The 5,780-nt window shown below is 37.5% G+C and overlaps 1 pseudogene; it reads left to right on the top strand.

Moving 5' to 3' along the window:
- The first annotated feature begins 2,934 nt into the window (after window positions 1–2,934).
- LOC128102854 (non-histone chromosomal protein HMG-17-like) lies at window positions 2,935–3,206 on the top strand (annotated as a pseudogene).
- Window positions 3,207–5,780: the final 2,574 nt, after the last annotated feature.

Raw genomic sequence — 5,780 nt, 5'->3', positions numbered from 1 at the left:
ATTATGCTGCATCCTCAGACAAGGAAAATTATTCCTATTATGCCTTACACTAATTCATGACTGAGATATTCAGTAACTAACAGTATTTTGCATGAAGTTCTCTAGGTTTTTATAGTAAACATGAAAGGCTGACGTCATACACTGAAGAGCATCACTCTGCTTCTCTTCTGCCCATTTTCTTATCCAAAGATGAGAACAACATGGTACCCAATTGTATATTGATGCCTCTCTGGTGAGGGAAAAGCTGTACTGTCCAAGATGTCAAAGGCATAAGCAACACATACTACTCTTTGTAGTGTAGGAGAGAACCAAAAGTGGGCAAGGAAGAGGAACAATCAAGGACCAACTCTCCTCTCACCAGCATTTTGATAAGAAGGCCAAGTTAAGCATACAATATCATCACATTTCTGCAGAATTGTAATTCCCACACACATTGAGTACTATTACCCCCATTAGAATGAGAGAAGGGTAGCCTGGTTCTCAACAAGGTCTATGAATGAAACTCCAATGAAGGCAGCTACAGTGTGGGGTTATGGAGGAGGAGGAGCTACATATTAAGTGTGATTTTACTTGTTTCTCTGCCTTCCTCCCCCTCACATCCCCTCCTTCTCCTTTCCTCATCCTTTTCCCTTTCACACATATGCACAGATAGATAGATACAGATACACACAAACATATTTTGCTGATTTCATGTATCCATCTCAAACTAATAATGTTGAAGTTTTTTGTTTTGTTTTATTTTTAATAATGAATCCTTCTTCCAAGGATACTTTACACTGATGTGCATCTTCTTGGTACATTCTTGACCTAGACTTGGTAACACACACTTATGCTTGACTTCATCTTTCTCTATGGAATAATCAATCATTCAATATTATTGCAATTTAAATGTCATGTTTTACCCTTTCTCTAGAAACCATAGAAATATAGATGTTGATGCAATCTATTTTTCTTTTATATACTTTTTGTGGAATTAATAATGAATGTGGAGAAGTTTCTCCACTCATACCAGCTGGCTGCATCTAGCATCAATTGTTAAGGACCCTGAAAACTATTCACATTCATAAACTCTTTACTCAAGATGCTGTCATTAATTGGCTCCCTCAGAACTTCATAAAGCTCAGCCATTCCCAGCAGCTGTAAATAAAATTCCTAGTCCTGCTTCTTATAGACACAATAAATTCATTTGTTTCCTGGTACAGACTCATGACTAAGTAGGTAGAATTATCTTTCTTCTACAGCCATCCTTCAAAGTGTGTGTGTGTGTGTGTGTGTGTGTGTGTGTGTGTGTGTGTGTGTGTGTGTGTGTGTGTGTGTGTGTGTGTGTGTGTATGTGTGTGTGTGTGTGTTTTCCCCATCAAAAATATATTCTTCCCTCAGGTAAGGAAAACTACATCATGACATCATGAAGCACTAAATTGAAACTTGGTGTCTTTTACATTTTTGGTGAGAAAACCTTCATTCTTATTCCTTACTCTGCCTACTGGACCTGACATTATCCAATGAATGTGGGGACTACAGTGCAATACTTAGATAGCAGGCAAAAGAATGTAATATGTTTAAGAAAACTAGGTGGCCACATTAATAAACATCTGTATCACATTTGTCAGTGTGCCTCAGATCCAATAAAATGTACACATTTCAAATGTGTTTTCACTGTTTTAAAAATTGCGTACAGCCAAGAGCTGCTGTCTCAACAAAGATTGATAATTCTTAAAACACTTCAAATGGTTTCCTCACATACCTCTGCTGCATATTCAACAGGCTGCATCAGATAGCCCTTATTTTGGTATTTATCTTTAGTTTCCCTAGTTCTAAAGCCTGGTAGAAACAAAACAAAAACAAAAACAATATACACACAGTGCACATCCCATGTCCACTTTATGATGCCCAGAGCATTACTTAATTCAACACTATGCTTTTGTGATATAGTCATGAATTTATTAGAAAATTACTGCATCACGTGGCCATTGTACACTAAGTTAAAACTTCCACAATGATTCCCATACACAGTGCCACTTCACACTCTGAACTGACATGGGATCCCAGTTACTCTGTGACTCTGGGATGTTTTCAAATTGTGGGTTCCTTAAATTGTAACTTTTATTTGCATTCTCTTAATGTCTACTAATCTAATTATTTACTTTCATATATTCTTTTGTAAAATATCTGAGCAAGCCTCCCCTTCCTCTAGGGGAGGAAGGCAGAGAAACAAGTAAAATTAGTTTCTGATGAATATGTTTACCTGTTTTGATTAATTGACATGTAAATTTTCTTTATGTACCCTAAACACAAATAGTGTTTAAAATATGCAGGGTATAACCATTGTATATCAGTTTTAAATTTTTCTCACTGGCTGTTTTTGTATATAAATTTCTAGGGAAAGTCTGTGACACTCTTACAGATTATTTTGATTTCTTACTACAAAGTCTGAAGCAAGTCCCCTGTATTTATCTGGAAGTACTGAATTTTTACCTTGGTATGATTTTTTTATATATATAATTGAAAATATCTTGTAGACACTACATAGGAATTGAGTTTGATTTCTCCTCCAGGGTCATCTAACTATCCCCACATTATTGGTTAAAAAGCACTTTTTTCCTGCCTTTACAATAGCATTTTTAAAAACTTGAAGGAATAAAAATGTTCCTTGCCTTGATCAGTTTATTGAACTGCAAGATATGGAGTGTACCACCTATAGACAATGCCTCTACATACTTGGAGACCTTGGACAAAGCCAGCCTTATCTACTTACAGTGTGGTACACTGTACAAAACTTGGGCCACACAGTATATTTGAAATTTATTGGAGGAATTAGTCACGAGTAACTTAGTCTTGAGGAGTGTGAAGAAGCAGTGAGAATGACCCCCAGATGGACCAAATCCGTGTACCACTGCATCCCCACCTTCAGCACCGATGTCCCTGGCCGTCGCCATGCTCAAAAGAAAGGCTGAAGGGGATACTAAAGAGATAAAGCCAAGGTAAGGGACGAGCCACAGAGAAGATCTGCAAGGTTGTCTGCTAAAGCTGCTCCTCAAAAGCCAGAGCCCAAACCTAAAAAGGCCCCTGCAAAGAAGGGAGAGAAGGTCCCCAAGTAGAAGAAGGGGAAAGTTGATGCTGGTAAGGATGAGAATAATCCTGCAGAAAATGGAGATGCCAAAACAGACCAGACACAGAAAGCTGAAGGTGCTGGAGATGCCAAGTGAAATGTGTGCATTTTTGATAACTTTGTACTTCTGGTGACTGTACAGTTTGAAACACTATTTTTTATCAAGTTTTATAAAAATGTAGAATTTTGTTTTACTTTTTTTTTTGGTTTTTCGAGACAGGTTTTGTTTTTTTTTTTAAGCTATGTTGTTAGCACACAAAACACTTCATTGTTTTCAGGGGGAAGGAGCGTGTGTCACTAACAAAATGTCTCCCAAGATAGACTGATGATGGTTGATGATGGAAAACATCTTTCCCTGATAATTTTGAAAGACTCCTCTTGGCTCTCAGGAGAGACGTCCTGGTGTTGACATACGTGACCACCATGGCACAAAATGCCTTGTGTGGGAAACTCTAAATTCATTTTTGTGTCTTCCTCCCCTGGACCATCAACATAGACTCAACTCCCTTCAACCCAGAGACCTGTTGGAATCTGACCCCCAAAATTGGTTTTGCTGGTCTATCAGGCAATCCAGACTTTGCAGCGGCATCATTGTGTCCTTAAAAGAGCAGCAGTTCCTTTTATGAAAGATTGTGGATCTTCAGATTGATAATTCTGCCGTGTTCATTTGGATTCTTGAAAGTCAGAGTTGGCTTGTGAAAAGTTGTTCAACAACATCATCGATGTGAACTGTCAGCCCTCACTCTAAGCTCTCACCATTTTCAAAGCATCGAATGAAGGCTCATCAGGTTTTATAGTGGATTTCTGATTTTGGCAGTCTATACAAGAAGGGAGTTTGGAAGTTCTTGTATACTGTTAATGATTGTCTGCCCATGTCCTGCCTGAAAAACCATGATTGTTTATGGAAAGTATCTTTAACAAAGCAGGATACAGTTTGGTTTGGGGGGGAAAAAGAATAACTTAGTCCTACAAATGTCACATCCACTTAATAAACCGTGGACCCTAGGGCTTTGGTGAGCATCTTTGCTGAGTTCTTAGAATTCATCTAGGAAATTACTAACTCTGGGGATAGTCGTGGAATCTCTAAAATAGGAAGGCATGATTTGAAGCTATTGAATGACCACGGAGTGAAAATTGGAATACTTTATTAAAACACTGTTGAACTTTAGTTTACAATATTCATTATCAAGACTTTATATTGTATAACTACAAGCACACTAGTTGTGATCCTAAGATATTCTTTTGGCTTATGTAGGGACTTTACATTTCCCTATGCCTTTAGAATTGGTCTTTCATTCTCTGGTCAACACTCCTTTGGATTGAGTGGAGTCATGTTATGTCTCAGACTGGCTGGGCTTCCCTACCTGTCTCAGTGATGTCCTCATTAGGGAAGTTTCTTATAGATGTGTTTTAAGGAGGGGGCTGCTTTCAGTCACTGGAGCATTCTGCTACCACCAGATCCCAGAAGGGTTCAGGCACTACTCTGACTAAAAGGGCCCCTATCCAACCCTGAAGTGTTGCTTTACTGTAAACAGCTTTTCTGACCCTCCAAGAATTATTAAACATAAATATGAAAAAGATGAGGAAAAATAGAGGTAAAATGGGAAAGAGGTAAGAAAACAAAGAAATGAAGTAATAGAGTGAAATATCAAACAAGATTTTTCCCTGTCAAATGATAATGAAGTTCTATGATAGTTATCATTTGCTGTCAATTTGACTACATCTGGAACTCACTAAAAACCCAAGCAACTTGGTACAACTGTGAGGGATTTTTAGTTAACTGGATTATTTGAGGTGGGAAGACACCTCCTAAGACTGGGCCACATCTTGTGGAACATATAAAAAATATGGGAGAAATAAGATTTTCCTTTTTGCATGCTTGCCCTCATTCTCACTTGTAAATTCATATATCCTGCTGCCAAGGCATTCCTTCACTGATGTTAGAGCCTACTTCTTCAGGATTCTGATGTATGCTGAGGACCAGCTGAGACACTCAGCCTTATTGGTTGAACAACTGTTACATTCTGGACTTTTCTTCAGAAGATGGCCATTGTTCAACTAGCTGGACCATAGCCTGGAAGTCACTCTAATAAATCTCATACATACAAACATGCATACATATACACATACATGTCCATTCTATCCGTTCTGTTCATATAGACAACCCTGACTAACACAACTAATGCAACTTCTAAAGCACAGGTGCTTTGTACATTACTATGGTTTCATGTACAATGCCAAATACATGGCACAAGTACTTGAGAAAAATTTAATAAAACTAAAGTTAAACCACAATCATGTCTGACCTTTATCTGTCTTTTATTTTTCACACCATGGATTTGACAAAAATGTGCTACATATAAGTTATAAAAAAGAATCCTGAATTACCAACCTTAATTTATGCAACAATTTGACATTAGCTATAGCAACTTTTATGACTTCAGAATTATCAACCTATGAAACTGAAGCAAAGAGCCTCCCACATGACCTATAGATCTGTTTCACACTAAAGGCCTTTATAGATTTTACTGAAGGCTGAGAAACATTTCTATTGGAAATGGCAACTTATATTAACATTGCTTATGAAAGCTTGCCAGTTTCATACTTGCAATTGAATTTTGAAAGTGAAAATTTTTTATATTTTAAAATAATGTAGAGTTTCATTTTATCT

Source organism: Peromyscus californicus, unplaced genomic scaffold (genome assembly GCF_007827085.1).
Source record: "Peromyscus californicus insignis strain IS unplaced genomic scaffold, ASM782708v3 Scaffold_83__1_contigs__length_181783, whole genome shotgun sequence".
In the NCBI taxonomy this organism is placed as follows: domain Eukaryota; kingdom Metazoa; phylum Chordata; class Mammalia; order Rodentia; family Cricetidae; genus Peromyscus; species Peromyscus californicus.
This window is presented reverse-complemented; position numbering and strand designations above follow the sequence as displayed.